Consider the following 19,336-nt stretch of genomic DNA (forward strand, 5'->3'; position numbering starts at 1 on the left):
GTATCAAGGAAAATGGTCATTATCTGTAAATGTCTGGAAAACATTCCTCTCTATGTCATTTCAAAACATTACGCTTCAAGAAAAAAATAAAATGCAAACACGCTGACTTAGTAACAAACAGCATGCGTTTTTGCAAGTGGTCTATTCAAACTGTTGTCAGGTACTGGAGTGTCACAGAATTGCCGAGCACGGAAGCAAACCTTCCTATCCAACTTGCACCTGTTCAACAGATGACAGTAACTAATCTAAATATATTTGCCAATATTTGTCCCTTATCTGTCCGAACAATTCTTGTCTGCATAGCCATTTAGATGCCTTTGAAGTGTTGTGAGTGCACCAAACTCTGCCACTAAATGTGGCAATTTATTCCACACGCACAAAAATGTCTGTATTAAAAACAAGTGTCGCTCACGTCCCTTTCAAATTGTACTGCTCTCACATTGAACCTATGCTATCTCACTGTAAACTCATGTGACTTCTGAAAAAGTGTAGATTGACTATGTTCTTTGCTCGCCTACCTCATGATTTTGTAAACTTTTCCAAGGACATCCCTCAGGCCTGAAGCTCCGGGGAAAACTGTCGAAGAATATTCAGCTTCTCAATAATGTCCACACCGTGTAAACCTTTCAAATCGTTGTAAATATTTTTTTTAATTATGCTAAGGTATTCATAGAAAGTGCCAGGGGATATTGCCTGAAGTGAAGCGATGCTGACACATTCGTCTTGACAGGTTTGGCGCTTTGTTATCGTCAGGGGGCGTCTCCGAGTGGTTTAATGTGGGTAAAAGCAATGAATGCAGATGCTGGAGACCAGATTCAGGATTAGTGGTGCTGAAGAGCGTAGCAGTACAGGCAGCATCCGAGGAGCAGTAAAATCGACGTTTCGAGTGAAACTCTGCATTCCTGATGAAGGGCTTTTGCCTGAAACGTCGATTTTACTGCTCCTCGGATGCTGCCTGAACTGCTGTGCTCTTACAGAACCACTAATCCAGAGAGTTTTAATGTGCTGGGTTGAGGATCCAGTCTCTATTGCGTCGTGGGTTTGAAACCCAACTTTGCAATAGATCAACTGCAGGCAGCTTTTTATGACAGAACTACACAGGTGCTGATATTGCTTTGTGGGTGTGTTTGTTACTCCTCGGGTCTCTCACCCTCTCCGCGATAAACACGGGAACATGAACAACTGATTCTTAAAATAATGAGAACTACTGCTGTCCACATCCTCTCGATCACTGTGCGTTTGGATGTGTGCACGCACAATTTTGCTGTCAGTTGCTGTGTGTCAAATGATCAGAGCATTTGGCTGAAATGTTGGTTGTCCAAACCCAAAAAGAGCACAGACCCTCAAATATTTCACATCAAGTATTGAGATCGACCATGTACTGACAATACAACCACGAGAACTCATCCATGATTGACCCTGAGTCCGCAATGAGTGAGACGGTTACGTGCAGCAAAATGTGACCCCACTCTCTACAAGCCCCTGCTGCCAACAGAAAGGGGCCACTTCAGGTTCAATCAGCGGCTTCCTGCCCAGCCCCGGGACACAGCTCTTGGAAACTCCTTCCTCAGGAACGGCTGTTACCGTGTGAAAGGGTAAAACATTCGAATTCAAATTGGAAATGGCTTCAGAAGATTGTTCCTGTTTTTAAAACATTTTATAATCAGAATTCCTTTCTCGAATATTAGAAGTGGTAAACTTTGTAGGCAGGTAGAACAAATAAAGTGTTGATTGTGAGGACTCTGTCTCTTCAGCAGATGAGATTCCCTACACTCTAATCAGAAATGGTTTGGTTTCCTGAGGTATTTTCCCGATTGATTTGCAGTCTGCCAGATTGTCTGGGAATCACTTCGGAGACCTAAGGATCAGGGTCAAAATATGAAAATATGAACAGAGAATCGAAAATCCCGGGGCCACGCCTAAATGGATTGTCATGGTCTCAAGGAATAAATCTGAGTATTGAAAGACTTGGATAATGTTATTTGCATTGGGGAGGAATGAACGAGATTTTTGAAAATTGCCGTGTCAGCTGAATTAAACTAATTATGAAATGATAAATTAACCAACACCAATCCTGTCCTGGTACGCTCAGTCGGTACAGCTTGAGACCTTTGATCTCACTGGTGTGGGGTCTGAGTGAAAGCTGGCTCCACTGTACTGCAGGTGCAAGAGACAAGGTTATCAGTTCAGCCGAATATGCTATAAACGATGTCCCTTCCAAAACGTGAGGTTCCATTCCAAACGTGCCCAGAGACGTCGAATGTGAATGGCCACATGACAGTGACAGCTGCATGTCAAATGGTGCTGCAATAGAATTAACTGAATGAGAATGCCCAGATGGAAACCGAATGGAACTCTCCCTGAAATTTTCCCAATTCACTCGGTAAATGATGCTGTTGTGTACCCATATGCATTTACGTAATGAACAGCTTATTGTCAGTAACAGGGGTGGGGGTGATGCAGGATTGTGAGGTCTCCGTGTGGGTCAGAAGTGATTTGTTCGAATAGGGAATTCAAACGTCCACAGAGCAGACAGAGCTGATTGGGCCAGGATCAGACTTTTCCCTCTGTTTCAGTACCAACAAAAGAAATTGCGGGAAAATCTCAGCAGGTCTTGTAGAATCTTGGAATGGAAAACCGAGTTAAGTCTTCAAGACCAGTGACACTTATTACTCCATGTCCATTTCCGTCTACCTATTTTATTGAATATCTCCTGACTCTCAACTTTATAATCAGTTTCTCTTTTATTACTCCGTCTCCAAACATTCTCCCATTCTCACAATTTAATAACAGAACTGTTCCACCTCTCACCTCGCCGAGTTATGAGAGGAGGACTTCGAAATGCACGATTAACTCTGTTTCTATTTCCTTAGATACTGGATGGTCAGAGACCAGAAGGCATCGGAGGACAGTTAGAGCTTTCAGCCCATGGTCTGCCCGCCATTCGGTCATGACTCATATAGTTCCCAAACCAATTTTCAGCCTTCTATTTGTGACACTTATCTCCCCTGAATTTAAGATCCAGTCTTTTTCCCAGAGTGCGAATGAAACTGTCCCAACCGTCTCCACATCTGCTGGCAGCTGTTACACCGTATCTGTGTGTGTTCGAGCTCAATTTAAGTCCCACACAGCAAACACGTCTGTTCTGAGCAATGCAATCCCCGCTGCATGACAGATCGATCGGGTCTCTGACCCCACGGTTTTTCTGCGAGGCAGTAGTTAGCTGCTTCATGACCCACGGCAAGGACCAGTGCTTCAAAATGTGGGGACAAAGAACGATAGGCACAAGAGTTTGTACAGGTTAGGTCGAAAGGGGTTTGTCAACTTCATGGAGTCCCTGCTTCAGAGTCTAGGTTTGAATCGGCCAAGCCTAGATAAAATTCCAAGTCAGGAAATGAAGATTTATTTCTCTTCTTGTGGCTAGTCTGAATGAAAACCATTTTCTGCTTCAACAGAGAGCACAGACCCGGTTCTGCCAGAAGGAATCCAGTGATTGATTGCATCCAACTGGAATCATTGAGTCATAAAGATGTACTGCAGGGAAACAGACCCTTCGTTCAAACCTGTCCATGCTGACCGGAAATCCCAACCCAATTTGGTCACTCTTGCCAGCACACGGCCCATATCCCTCCAAACCCTTCCTACTCATATACAATTTCAAATGCCTCTTAAATGTTGCAATTGTACGAGCATCCACCACATCCACTGGCAGCCATGACAGCACGTACACCGAATAAATTGTCACTGCAAATCCCATCTAAGGATCTCGCCTTTCTGAGCTGAAACTATCTCGCTGTTCATTCAATGTCGCTGCGTCTAATTCTTGGAAATCCCTCCCTATCGTCATCATGGCTGTAACACTGTGTTGAGCACTTCGAGGACGAAGTAAAGTAACTTACCATCTCAGTCTCTTGAGTAATTATGGTTGGGCAGTGAAGCCTTTCCCAAAGAGTGACGTGCATTCTCCAGAATTTCGTTTGAAAAAACTGCAGTTTTCAAGTGGACATCCGAAAGTGGTCCGGAACAAAAGTAAAGTTTCGAAGGGAAAGTAGGATAAACTGAAAGTCAATGATGACTGAGATGAATGAGGCAGAAAGTGAGTGAGGAGCTGTAGGTACAAGGATCAATGTCAGTGCTAATGGTTTAGCCCTTACTGCCCACTGTTAACACCAACTCACACACCACTCCTGGTAAATTCACCACAATTACCCTGGTCTCTTGGTATGAGTTTCCCTCTGTGCACATTCAGGCTGTAAATCGGCCCCGAGAGGATGAACGCATACTGTTTTTGCGGTCAGGTTAAAGAGGTGAAGGCATCAGTTTGAAATCAAAGCAAGAAGAGATTGCCTCTTCCTGTACATTTTCAGTGGACAGTCACCAGCTGCGAACTTCTTTCCTGCACAAACGGACGTTGATATAAATTCTCATCTAACAGCTTTATTACAGAAAGGTAGTCCGATTAACTGTGCTCAAATACTTCATTAAATGCCCTTATTGATTTGAAGAACCGTGTTTGTGGTTTCGTCAGTTAAAGCATGTGGTAATAACCAGACGTTAATGGTGTCAAATGTTGTCAAATGTTCTGTACATTGAAAGTTCATTATTTAAACTTCTTGTAAAAGCCGTATTGTTTATCCAACATCGCGAAAGTAACGGCTCAGCATGCTTCTTGTGTTTGAGCTCAGACAGTTATTATTTCGTGCTACCAAGCCCTACCTCCTGATGTGGACCCATTAGTCTATGTTCTATCCTGCTAATTCAACGCAGAGTTCTTTTTACTCTGTTCGACAAGGATTTGTCTATCTCTTCTACTATTATTCTCCGTCCGTCTTTTCAAGTTTTTTGGGATAATGAAGAGACGCAAGAGACACTGCAGACTTGCAGGACAATGTTGTAGTAATAACACATCCAATGAGATAATGGCTCTCATTGTCTGCTGTCACCATTCATTGATTTTCGGCAAACAGCAATGGCATCATAGAAATCCTATAATTGGAGTGAAACTGCTTTTTTTCTGGTCTATTATGAATACTATTTAGAATTGTAAAAGCTCATAACGTTTTGAATGAACAAATGTCACCTGAACTCAGACCCAAGTAACACAGACATTACTTAGAGACTGAGCCCAGTTCTACACACTCTGGCCGGTGGAGGGGGCGACGGAGAAAGCGACGGAACAGCCTCCGATGTTAACACTTTTCCAAGAGTAGAAATGAAAAATGAGGGATATTGACAGACAGAGAGTGTGAGAATGTAGAAGAGAGTGAGGTGGTACAGAGAGACTAAGGGACACAAACAGAAATTCTCCATTCACCATGGATGCTCATCGACATAAAGGAGAAGAAAAAGGTAATGAATGCCAGCCTTTCACCAACTCAGTGCAACAGAAACAGCATTACAGCCGATAAAGGAATTTTGCATTATTACACATGACATCTGTCAGCTAATGAGAGATTCTGATAAGTATGCTGTTTTGTGAAGTGAAATTGACAATTACCCAGGCAATAAAACAATAAAAAGCATAAATAGCCTGAATCTGTGATAAGAAACAATAAATTTCTTTTACTCCACAGATGCTGTCAGGCCTGCAGACTTTCTCTGTCAATTCCTGTTGTTGATTCAGATTTCCAGGATTCAGACTTCTTTGTTTTATGCTAGTCTGAATCCTGTTTGTGACAATACTGGATTAATTGCCAGTTCCATACAAATTCCTTGCTTTGGGAAGGTTGTCAACAACATAAACGGTCAGAGGAAATCCCCCATTGCTACAGCAGTGAGACCACTGAGTCCTTAACAGTAGACTTCCACAGAAAGTGAAATATGGCGCTGTATGCTTTATCAATGAATCCACTTTTACTTTTTTCATTTGTGATCATTTTAACTGCCCATTCAGTTTATTTCTTTCTTCCATTTCTGTCAGCTTGGAAAAGGCCTTTCCGCCCATCTGCAGTGCGGGTCATTGGACATTCATTTTTTCGAGTCCAGGAGCTACTATTTTTTGGAGGACCTTCTGCACTGCATCTGGGGTGGGGTGGGTGCGAGGCTGTACCACTAAGTTCACCTGTCTGTAGATATCGGAGAAGGGTCTATCTATTCCACACCACCAGGCTTCCTCATCGCTCATGAATCTTGGTTATTATTACCCTTGCCATGGCACCTCCTTCTTTGATAACAGGAAACCGATATCCCGTGTCAGGTGTACCTGTAGCCGTGATGGATACTACTCAGTGCCAGTAACTGGGTACACAGGGATCTCTGCATAAATATTTATTGCCTTATTTATAGTCGTCCTGGTTACCAAAAGGGCATGGGTAGCATGTAAAGGTCAACTGAACATCCTTGGTTAAGATTACCGTCTGCTGTTGTATCCCAGACACCCCTGCCTTCACGACTCGTCCTGCCATGCAGCCCCATATTTCTATGAGTCTTCTAATCATTACTTAACCTTATTTGGATCCGGTGTTGTCCAATGTCTCCTCAAGGTCAGCTTCACGTTTGCAACGGCTGGCATGTATCAACGTGGCTCTTTCGGCAATCTTAACAGCTGTCTGTGTTGTAGGGAGCCCTTGGAACGGTCCCAGCCAGCTCTTCGCCTTCATGCTTTTGCTCCTGAAGTCTTTCAGCACTATCCAGTCTTCAGGTTCTAGATTGTGCATCTTCCCTTCTGCTGATTGGGGTAGTGCTGCCCTTCTTTTGATTCTGTATTTGAGACAGAAGTGTGGAGAGTTTTATACCGGAACATAATATCTCGTCCTCACAGTGGTCTGTTATCTGTTTTACAATCGGTCTTGGCCAATTCCTGTATTGGGCCACCTTCCAAACAAATTCTCAAACGTCCTAATATTTACTCTTCCTCTCCTTCATATACATTAGCACAATTGGAAATGCCTTTGTCCATGTCACCTCTAGTTCCTCACAACATTTTGCCAATTTATTGTTAAGGATAGTTTTCTCTCTTTCCACTGCCCCACCGCTCGCTGGGTGGTAGGCACAATGTTGCCTCACCTTTATTCCCAAGTAATCACTGATCTGCTGAAGGGCAATATTTATAAATGGCTTTCCATTGTCGCTGCTCAGCCTTTCAGGGATTCCCCATCTCGGAATTATTTCAGTTAGCAAAGCCTTGGCTACTGCACTGGCATCCTGTTTAGACGTGGGAGCACTTCCACCCCTTGGGAAATCATCAACTATTACCAAACAATGCCTTTTCCCTTCGCTGGGTGTTAGTTCAATAAAATCCATCCGTAAATGTTCAAAGGGTCTTTGGGATTGGGGGTGTTCTGCCTGATTCATTTGTATTCCCCTCCCCACATTATTAGTGGCACAGATAACACATTATTCACATTATTTTTATGAGTAATGAGTAAATCCCTTTCTATACCAGCGTGCTGAAATATTGTCGTACATCCCCACTTTTGACACATGGTCCTTACCGTGTGTTACTTTGGCATAGAAAGGGAATAAAGATCGTGGTAGATAGGGTTTCCCACTGGGGTCACACCACACCCATTCCCTCATTCTGCACCATGCTCTTGTCCATTCACGCTTCTCCTTTGATGTGGCCTGAGACTGTAACTCCCATAAGTCTGCTTTTGATTAGAAATATTTGACATACACATGAGCGGCTGATTGGCTGCCGTCCTTGCCGCTCAGTCTGCATTTTCATTGCCTTGAGAAATTGAATCATATTTTTTCCTGTGGGCTTCACATTTACATACATTTAGGCAATCGGACTGCTTTCAGGAGGTCAGAGATCCGGCCATTTTATGTGATTGGCTTTCCAGTGGAGGTCAAGAAGCCCTTGTTTTTCCACAGGGATCCAATATTATGTACAACCCCGAATGCATATCTGTTGTCGATGTAAATATTCACTGTTCTTCCTTCGGCCAATTTACATGCCTCAATGAAGGCATTCAGCTCTGCTGCTTGCGCTGACAGATGAGAAGGAAGTGATCCCGCTTTGACTACCTCGTGGGTAGTTGCTACAACATACCAGACATTGGCCTATCTCTTTGCTTCTGAATGCTGACCTATCCACAATAAAACGCCGTCTCCAGATTCTAAATTGGTGAATCCTACACGTCTGGTCTCGGGCTTCAAATGTCATTAATTACAGCGACACAGTCATGTGGGTCTCCGTCTCCTTCTTTGAGGAGAAGAAAAGCAGCATTAAGGACGTTACATCACTTTATTGACATGTTAGGCTTCTCCAATCGCATAGCATTGCATGTGAGCCAACGATCTGCCGACATGTGTGCTGTCCTTTGCTCAGAAAGCAGTAAGGGTACTGCATGTGGGACCAGTCGGTTTAATTCAACAAAGCCGACTATGTCCCTGGAAGCTACAACAGCCTTTTCAAATGCAGGCACGACACGGAGGCATTTATGCAATCCTGCCGTTACGGGATCCAAGTTGAGGTGAAAAATAAGCTACTGACCTCAATTTTACACACATAATTCTGCATCAGCACAAATGTCATGCAGGCACGCTTCTCATCCACTATTTGTACAAAAGGCTTGTTTGGATTTGGAATCCCAGTGTCTGTGTAGTTTGGAGTGCCATTTCAATTCAACAAAGGCACTCTAGGCCTCAGGGGTCACTGCAACGGACTGCAGCTCTGCAAACCTAAACCATGAACTATATCACTTTTAGGCACCTAAAGGTTTGCATAATGCAGGTTGAACATTCTAAGTAGGATCACATGACCAAAAAGGATAACAATTGTTTCTTCATGTGAGGCTTTGAATTTTGCTGGTTTGCTTGAACTCTGTCTTGACCAATGGTCTTTCCTTGTTCAGATATTCAGTGACTTAAGAACTTCAACTGTTGTTCCACAAGTTGTAGTTTTGTGAGACTAGAAGGCAGAGCATTGCAAGCCTACCTTTCTCACATTGTTTCTCTGTTGATGCTGCGAAAAAGCATTCGTTTACATACTGCAGAAGCGCTGACACCCCCCCCCCCACCTCCCCCGCGTTAAAACAAAAGTCTCCAGACTCCTGTGTCGAGTCTCGTTAATTATGGTGGGGACTCACAGTAATCTTGAAAATGTCACGTGAAAGTATACCATTTGCCTTTGAATGGAAAAGTGAACCAGAATTGACTGTTGGCGTGTAACGGTACACAAAACAAGGCATTTGCGAAATCCAGAATAGAGAACCATTTACATCCGGTGGAATTTGAGCCAATATAATATAGGGGTAGGGAACATTTGGGGTGTGTGGAATAACAGCGTTCTTGATAACCTGCAGGTCATGAACAAACCTCCATTCCCCCGATTCACCTGGAATGTTTGCCTTTTTGAACGAAAAAAAATGGGTGTTCTCACCAGTGATTATTCACGGGGGATTATCACTCCAGCCGATAAGAGAGATTCAAAGACTGAAGTAATTCCTTGCACAGCCTCGGGTTTTAACGGCTCTTTTGCTTTGCAAGGACGATACTCAGACTTCGGGGTTATTCTTAAGGATTCGTATGAGTCCCACATCGTGTTTGCCTTTTGCCCTGAAATCAGTTGGGACCCTTCTTAATCTTGGGTCCGAGACATCTACCATAGGTAAACACCAGACGACACTCCTGCCAGGGATTACCTGGACTGCCCTGTCTGCCTGAGTTAGCCAATTTAGTTTCTTCCTATACGTCCTTATAACTGCATTGAAGAAGATACCTACACCGACCCTGAAGATACAATCTTTCGTTTTTTGTGCCTGTCGTACCCATGGTCCCAAATTCTGACACCTGTCGCTGGATGCCTTCGCCAATGATCCGTGAGGAAAAGAGCCTTCCACATAAAAAAAAGGGTCTATTTACCGTCACAGGTACTTAAAAAAGTTTAAGGTGACAGCACATCTGTGATCATTCCAATAAAATTCGCACAATAACAACTGATCTGGTTTAACCAATCTCCTGAACCAATCCTTCTCTTATGATTTGTCAGGACCATCGCGGTGTATGAGTGCTGTGCAGTGCAGCATATCTCCAGCAAGAAAATCGGTGTTAATGGGGTTAACATGGCCACTTGCTTCCTGTTTGAGTGAATCGCTCACGGAAACTATCGCTCTCTGACACGCATCAGGGGTCGTGATTCGTATTTTCCAGCCTGCGCTGTTAAATCTTCTTTTTATATTACCTGCAAGCCCGTCGGGGTACTGCGCAAATCGGACCCCAGTCTCACTATGAGATCCCGAGACATCAGATATAAAGTACAGAATTCCGATAACAAAAATGAGAATTGGACTGTTTCCCCATTACTGGTTTCACACAATAGGGGTGCGGTAAACCTCTCTCGTGTCACGACTCCTGATGCGTCCATTAAATTTGGAAGCTTCTGTTCATCTTTATTTCGTCGACTCTCTGAACTGCCTTGATTTATGAACTGAATATGTTGCCCTTGTATCTTCCAAAAAAGTAAGAGGTGCACCTTCCACATATAACATAGATGTAAGCATTGACTTATATGCATCATCGTCGTACTGAAAATATAGTTCACGCTTCGCAAACTCAGTGCTTAGTATAGAGGTGGAACATATTTCAGTGCCCATAAGGTTAGTAATAGAGATGAGCATCAGCGAGTATTCGTTGCCAAGCCTAAAGCAAAGAGGCGTACCCATAACTTTGGGGCTGCCCACCTCCACCTCAGCCTTCCTCCATTAGTCACCCTGCTGCCCAGCCTCCAGGGCTGATTGAGGCTGTCTGGGCGTGCACTGCCTCACTCAGTGGTCCAATGCTCTGCAAACAAAGCATCCGCCAGATTTACCTCTGCCAGCCCTTCTTTTCACGCAGTACCTCCTTCCAGCAGCTGGGCGACCATCTGCATCATAGTAAGATGAGCTTTAAGTGTTTGCTGTTCCATCTTTAATTTCTGTTTTTCCTTCTCTTGGTCCAGAAAGTTTTCAGCATGTAGCGCGTGGAGTTCCATCAAATTCAGGTTTCCTGTGTCCCAGGTAATACATTGGCCAAACGTCTCATGTAATGGGCGCCTGATAGCTTTTACATATTCCCTTTAAAGTATAATTCGCTTCTTCTTATCAACACTTCAAGGTCAGTGGCCTGAAAGATTCGAGTCCCTTTCCAGATATGGAGTTGTTTTTTTTCTAATTCCTTGGCTGTTGATATGGTAGTTTGCTGACCTTGTAAGTCTGCTATTAGTTCGGTTTAAATATATATAGATTTTCTTTCTGTCTGGAACACTTGCCCTCTGCAAAGTCAGTCCCTTACTTTTTTTGTTTCCCTGTGCTTTTATTGGTTTCAAAAGAAATGTTAATTTTCCATTGCAATGGACATCACATTATTTTCACAGGTCGGTGCAACATCGAGGGCCGAAGTGCCTGTACTCCACTGTAACCTTCTATGTTGTAAGATACTTTTCCTGCTGGTTTCCGATGCCTCTCCTCACTGTGGAAACTTCCAGACACATCTTCCAGTGATTTGTCTACACTTCATTCAATCCAGAAAACTGTAGTTCCTGCTTTGAATGTGATCTCTCTACAATGGAGAGAGGAAAATAGAGTCGATGACAAAGCTGAGATCACTTAAGTTCTGCCCAGAATCAACAAAAATTATCCCAGTCTGCAGTGTCCTGTCACTTTAACATTGCATTGTGTATCCAAGCCATCATACCAGTCTCTGGTCTGCTGCGGTTCTTCTTCAAGGCACAGCGCAAGCTGGAAGATCGGGCAACTCATTTTCTACTGAAAGACCATGCAGATTTCAGGACCCAACATCGAGTTCAATCATTTTGGATCCTGTCCGCCCTCTTCCACATTTTTTCACCCACCCATACATCCCATCATTTCCGAACACGAATCATTGGACTCGAAGCGTTCACTGTCCTTTCTTAGCATAGATGGACAAGAGCTGCTGATTTTGTTCAGACATTTTGGCATTTCATCAAAGAGCATTTCTTTTTCTGTTGTAATCACAAGACTGCAGGAACCGTCTGATTGCAGGAGGAGAAGTTCACAGGAGATGAAAATAATGCCAAGGGCTGGACCATTCCCATTGTGAATGTAGATGAGCTAAGCTGGGGCTGTGTAACAAAGCACAGAGAAGGCTGAGTGAGAAACTGAGTAACATGCACATATTTGAAGAGGATAGATATGTATGACAGGAATAAGGCTTTTCTGGAAGGAATAATAACCAGTGACATAGATGAAAAGCAGGAGAAAAGCGGTTTAGAGGAGATTTAGGAAGAACGTTTTCACCCATAGAGTGTTGTTCATCTGGAATTTATTATTTGAACGTGTGGTAATGCTAAGTGTTATGAGGACATTTCAGCAGGATGGAGCCGAACACTTAAAGATCCAGAGCACACGTGGATAAGGACCAGATACTGGAAAGTGTGACGAGGTCAGACAGACCTGGGATGGGTGTCCCAAATGAAATCGTTCTAAGGCAGACTTTTGTGGTGAAAACTGGGTGAGGCCGCGACTCTGTGGTGCAATGGAAAGCGCGTTGAATTTCTAAGTCTTTCTTAAGACTGCCATTCAAAAGTTGTGGATGTAACTCTCATCAGAGTCGAGTTTTAGTTTATGGTTTGAAAGGTGTTCAGACCAGACTCGGCTGCTCATCTGCAGAACCTATAACTTTCATGCAGAAACCCAACTGTCTCGAAATGCAACATTTTCCTCACAGCGATGAATAACTTCGATGTCTATTTATGGTAGAGATCGATAAATATGTGTTAACCACTTGGCAACACGATGATATGGATACACTGGAAAAAGACATAAAAGTGCTGTGTGAGCTATGATGGTACAGAATGGCGTGACGGGGCAGAAGCGGTGTTAAGAATGGCCTACTTCTGCTCCTTTCTGCTTGAGTCTTTTCTGGCCCAGGTTTTTCTACAATCACAATGAGAACAATGTGAATCGACACCAAGTAATATTTTCTGTCTCACCTCCACCTCGCTACCCATAAGCTGAAATAGATAGCTCCTGTTTCAGCTTTAGGTCAGACAGTGGAGGATTCTCACAAGTTCTCTGTCAGGCCGAACATCCCTTCATATCGGTTTCCAAGTGGACACATGGAGCAAGCGATTACATGGATGCTGGGGATTGAGGGACAGATTTCCCTCTTGCTGGGCTAGAATTCTGGCCAAGGTAATGAACGTGAATTTCTGACATTTTGAAACTTACTCTGGATTCTTGCGACTTTACTAATTAAACTAAAATTCAATTTGCCCTTGCATAACATGATTAATTTTTCACTATTTATAAAAAAACTATGCCACGTGCCCTTGGATGTAGTAATACAGAAGATTGTTGACGTTGTGTACAGTGTGGGTCATTGTGCCGTATGAACATTCCAAAGGATGCTGGTGAAGTACCAGTAAATGGAATTCTCTGACGAATTGATACCGATAGAAGGAAAATCCCAGTACAGTAGCGACATAACATTGCCTGTAATCAACGCAGGAAGCCACGTTAAACGAACACAGAATTCAATTATGCCTATTTTCACCACATCTTACAATTCATTTTCCTGAACCTGATGCTCCATAATCGATGATCCATCATCAGTATAACCTCCTCTGCGCTGTGTTTCATTTCAGATCTTCAGCAAAAAAAGAGTAATTGGTTTGAGGGGCCCAGTGGTAAGATCAGTAGCCATTGGTCATCAATACACGGCAGCTCCAGTGGTGCAATTCGTCAGTTTGATGTAATTGCACGACAGACTGGAAGTGCGTAAGGTGCCAAAGTTGCACATTCGGTTCTCGCCAGGTGTTGGTTTTACTGATAGTGACCAGAGATGATTGCAACTTCAAGCTGAAGAACAGTTCAAACACCGAATATTACACCGCAATAAAGTTCATTTTGGCCCTAACGTTGCATCGACCTGTGATACCAATCTAACTAGTATTTTACCATCATAATCCGCAAGTTTATACAATGACCATTTCATTGCCCTGAAAGTTGTTGAGTCCACGAGTGTTGAAGGCAAGGCGTTCAGCACCCTTTCTACTCACTGATGAAGGAACCTACCTCGGTATCTATCACCCTCAATTTACATCGATGTCCTCTGCACCCTTTCCAATGCTTTCACATCCATCGTATAATGTGGCAACCAGAAATGCACGCAACTCTACGAGTGCGGCCACACCAGTTAATGTCTGGAGCTGCAAAGTGATAATTTCACTCTGAAACTGAATCACTCTCCCAAGAAAAACTAACACACCGTACTCCTTGCAAACAAACCTGTCAGCGTAGGTGGTAACTTTCCGAATTTGAGGTACATGGGCACCGAGATCGCTCTGCACATCTACACTTCCAAGAATATAACAATTTGCTAAGAACTCTTTATTCTGACCGCCATGATGTCGATTCGAGCCGAGATCGCTGCAATCACAACGCAGAATATGAAGTACTAAACGGTTACAGCATTCCACAGGCCACACTTGTAAACTACAATCAGTATGGTAGCAGAGGGAATGTCAGGAAGAATGTATAATATCAGGACTTGGCGACAGGCATGTGGGAACGCAGAATGAACCGAATCTTTAACTTTAGCGTCCCCAGAGACTGTGGAGGTTCCATGAATGAGAGTACTGGAGAATGGGATTAATGAAACTCTCCAAACTCTTAGGAGAGTGCAGAACATTGTTGAAACGTATGTTTCAATAGCATTATAGTTGAACATCGGCTACTTCATCGCTGTGCCCACACAAGGCAGTACCAACTGCTGCAGGCAATCACACATCATCCCAGTTCCAGACCCGGAATCAGAGAAACTGTAGTTCATATTCTGCGTTGTGATTGCAGCGACCTTGGCTCGAATCGACATCATGGCGGTCAGTTCATGCAAAGTTTTACTTTTGGTGAAAGACGGTCAGAAATTAATAAGTTTTACATGATAATATTTTCTGAGGTGATGATCTGTTTTCCATCGAATTTTGTTCTCTGATGTTTCTGCGTTTTATGTATCAGGATTTAAACCCAAAAGTTCTCGAAGATGTCTCTCCCTCGCACTCTCCCTAACTCTCTTTTCTGTCCCTCGTCCCATTTGACTGAGGCATTGCACAATCAAACATACATTTTCACGTTGAAGCATTCACGAAGATCCAATTGTAAACTGGGTTGGAATGACGGGAGAGAGGCGCGTGTATTTCCGAGGTTGGGACATCTCCTGGTCAAAAGCGGGGCGGAAGGGAATACTTGCCCCCATTTATAATATTATGACCATAAACAGTACATGTTGCTGAGACAGCCGTTTGGCGCATCTAAAGCGTGTTGAGACTTTAACTTTGAGGTGGCAAGGTCCGAAATTTCATTTTCCTGTTTGGATCAGTGGTTTTGAAATTGGCATCTGCTTTTGTTCGCATCAGCTCAGAATCAGCTTCTAGTTCCCAATAAATACTGCAACCTGGAGAAGGTGGTGTTGTGGTTATAAAAAAAACACTCATCCTTGGGGACTCACACACGGAACTGGTAATGTTAAAGTTCGATGAATAAAACCTGAAATGGAAGCCTGACCTCAGGAACAGAGAACATGCCTTTTATTTCCTGCAATCCCATTCATGCATGTCCCTTCTGCAGGGGATGCTACCATCTTTACCCAATCCTGCCTACTTGTGTCTCCAGGACCTGAACAACATAGCTGACCCTTAATCCGAGAATGACGACCGTGTTGGAAAGCAGGCCATTCGGCCCTTCCAGTCGACACCATTCCTCCGACGCACATCCATGCAGACTCACACTCCATATCTATTCCGTTCCGCTTCATTTCCCATGGCTGATCCCAGTAACCCACACACCTTCAGACTGTGGGAGGAAACTCACACAATCAAAGAGAGACTGTGCAAACTGCACAGAGTCACACGAGACTGGGATCGAATCCATATCTTTTCTGCAGCGAGTCAGCAGCGAATCAGGATGAACAACAAATGCTGTCCTGACCAGCGACATCCACAACCTATGGGTATATCAGGAAAATAAAAACATATTCGCAACATGGACAACGGGACTTACGTCTGCATGGACATGATTTGAACCAATCGTTCATCCTAGGTAGATACAAGGACACTGATATCACAGAGAAACCAGCGCAATGCGGGATTCAATGACCTCATTTACTCAGTCAAACTGGAGTCAGACTATTCAACAATTCCGTGTGTGGGACAGACGCAATGAATAGAAGAACCTCCAGAGTTACCAGCAAGATTACATATCCCAGAAGGAGATCAATTAAACTGTCAATGCTGCTGTTAATCCAACCAGCTGTCAGTTTCATAGCGTCAAAGTCATAGACTCAAACAGCATGAAAACAGGCCTTTCACTCCTACCAGTTCATACTGAACATAATGCCAAACCAAACGAGTCGCATCTGACGGCTCTTGTAACTGCTGAGGGTTAATAATGCCCTTGTGATATTATTACTGCATTGTTAATATGAATGTCCAGATATAATTCTGTGGACACGGGTTCAAACCCTGGCATGGCACGTGCTGGAATTTTATTTAAATAAATACCTAGGGTCTAATGATGATGTTGAATCAGTAGATCTAATTCACTGATGCCTGATAGGGAAGGAAACTGCCATACCTATCTGGTCTGGCTGGTATGTGACTCCAGATCCATAATATCGTGGTTGATTCTGAACTTCCCTCTGGGCAATAAATTATGTGCTAGGCATGAATGAATAGCTTTTGTTAATTCCACTGATACTTTCCTATTCATTTATCGATCCAAATATCCTGTAAATATTGTAAATGTACTTTCATTCATCACTGCCCCTGGAAGTGAATTGCAGTTAACTCGAGCCGAACTCTCAATAATTTATAAATTTCTATCAGGTCGCCTTTCAAACTCCAGTGCTCGAGTGAAAATATTCTCAGCTTATCCGGCCTTTCGTTATAACTCAAACCTTCCCCACTAGCCATACGCTCATCAGCTCAGTATCAGTTTCTTCCACACAGTCAAGACTGGAGAAGGTGCTGCTGGCGGTGATATTTTAAACTAGTCATCCTTGGGGGTTGGGACACGGAATCGGTGATGTTTACGTTCGATGAATAAAACATGAAATACAAGCCTGACCTCAGGAAAAGAGATCATGACTTTAATTTCCTGCAATCCCGTTCATTCATGTCCCTTATGCAGTGGATTCAACCATCTTCACCCAGTCCTGCCTACGAGAGACTCCAGGATCAAAAAAAAAAGCTGATCCTTAATTCAAGAATCTCCACCGTGTGGGGAAGCAGTCTAATCGGCCCTTCCAGTGCACACGGTACATCCGAAGCGCATCCCACCAGACCCCACGGTATTCCCTGTCCCATAAGCCTGCATTTCCCATTGTTGATCCCTGTAACTGGCACATCTTTGGTCAGAGGGATAAATAAAAATGCAAACACACAGAGAATGTGTAGACTGCCCACAGACAGACACCCGAGGCTGGGATCACAACCGGGTTTGTGGTGTAGCCAGACAGCAATGAATGAGGGGCGAAGAATAAATGTTGTTCAGACCAGTCATACTCACACTCTGTGGGTGAATGAGGAAGATTGAAAACACATTCACAACATGAAAAACAGGATTTGTATCTGTGTGGACACAAGTTGAAAGGATCGTTCACCCTGTGTAGAAAATAGGACACTGATACCACAGAGAAAGCAGGGCAATGTGGGAACTGCTGGAAGGGAGTTAATTAACCATAGAAATGGAATCTCATTTAATCAGTAACACTGGGGAGAGACCGTTCACCAGTCCCGTGTGTGGGAAGGGATCACTGAGCAAAACAAACTCCGGAGACTCCAGCAGGATTATATATCCCATCAGGTATTCGATTATGCTGTCAATGCTGCTGTTAATACAAACCAGCTATTTGTTCCATAGCGTCAATCATAGAGTCATACAGCATGAAAACAGGCCTGTCAGTCCAACCAATCCATGCTGAACACACTGCCAGACTAATCTAGTCCCATCTGCCTCCTCCTGTACCCGTTGAGTGGTGATAATGCCCTTGTAGTTTTATTATTGTGTTGTTAATCCAAAAAACCAGGTAATATTTTGGGGACAAAGAATTCAAGCCCTGGCCTGACAGATGGTGGAGATTGAATTCAATAAGCACCTGGAATTGAAGAGTCTCGTGATGACCTGAATCAGTTGTGTGGAATATTCCATCTGATTCACTCATGCCAGTTCGGGAAGCAAACTGACATATTCATCTGCTCTGTCCCACATGAGACTCCAGATGGATAATATCGTGGTTGACTCTTAAATGTCCTCTGGGAAATAACTGATGTACTCGGCATGAATAAATTTATTTTAAAACTCCCACTTTCCAATTCATGTTTGCAATCAACTGTCCATTAAATGTTGCAAACATACCCTCATCCATTACTTCCTCAGCAAGTTAATTGCACACGTAAAACACCATCCCTAAAAAAAAATGCCTCACATGTCTTTTTAAAAATAAAATCTCTCCTTTCATCTTAAACATATGCCCTCTCGTCTTGAAATCCTCATCCTGGGAAAAGGCCGCTATCGTTAACTCTAAACTTGCATCTCAATAATACATAAACTTCTGTCAGGTCGCCGTTCAAACCCCTAACCAAGAGTGAAAACAGTCTCAACTAGGAGAAAGTGAGAACTGCAGATGAGAGATCAGAGTCGGGAGTGTTGTGCCTGGAAAGCACAGCAGGTCAGGCAGCATTTGAGGAGTAGGAGAATCGACGTTTCAGGAAAGAGCCTGATGAACGACGCTTGCGCGAAAAAAAGTTATTCTCCTGCTCCTCGGATGCTGCCTTACCTGATGTGGTTTTCCAGCACCCCAATCTCGAATCTGAAAATAGACTCAGCCTATCCAGCCTTTCATGATAACTCAAACCTTCCACTGGCAACAAGCGTGTATACCTTTTGTGAACCTGCTCCAGCTGAATAATATCATTCCCACAATTGGGCGACCAGAACTGGACATAATATTCCAGAAGAGGCCTCATCAATATCCTGCAAGACTTCAACATAACGTCCCAACTACTATACACAAGGAACTGAGCAATGAAGGGAAGTATGTTAAATGCCTTTGAACCATCTTGTCTGTTGGTAATGCAAATTACAAGGAATTATGTACCTGCACACCGAGCTTCCGTGTTCTCCAAAATACGCAAAGCCATACTCTTTTTGTTGTACAAAAATGCAATACCTTCCATTTATCCAGATTGAACTCCACGTTACATTTTTCAGTACAACGACTCATTGGATTAAGATCCTTTTGAAACTTACATCATCTTCCTCACTGTCTACAATACTGGTGTCGCCTGCAAACCTATGAAGCATGCCTGCAGTGAGTTCTACTGTTTTCTAATATCGATCAATAATTCATATTTACTTCTAGTGGCCGTGATTCA

The sequence above is a fragment of the Chiloscyllium punctatum genome, chromosome 23, assembly GCF_047496795.1.
Source record: "Chiloscyllium punctatum isolate Juve2018m chromosome 23, sChiPun1.3, whole genome shotgun sequence".
Taxonomy (NCBI): domain Eukaryota; kingdom Metazoa; phylum Chordata; class Chondrichthyes; order Orectolobiformes; family Hemiscylliidae; genus Chiloscyllium; species Chiloscyllium punctatum.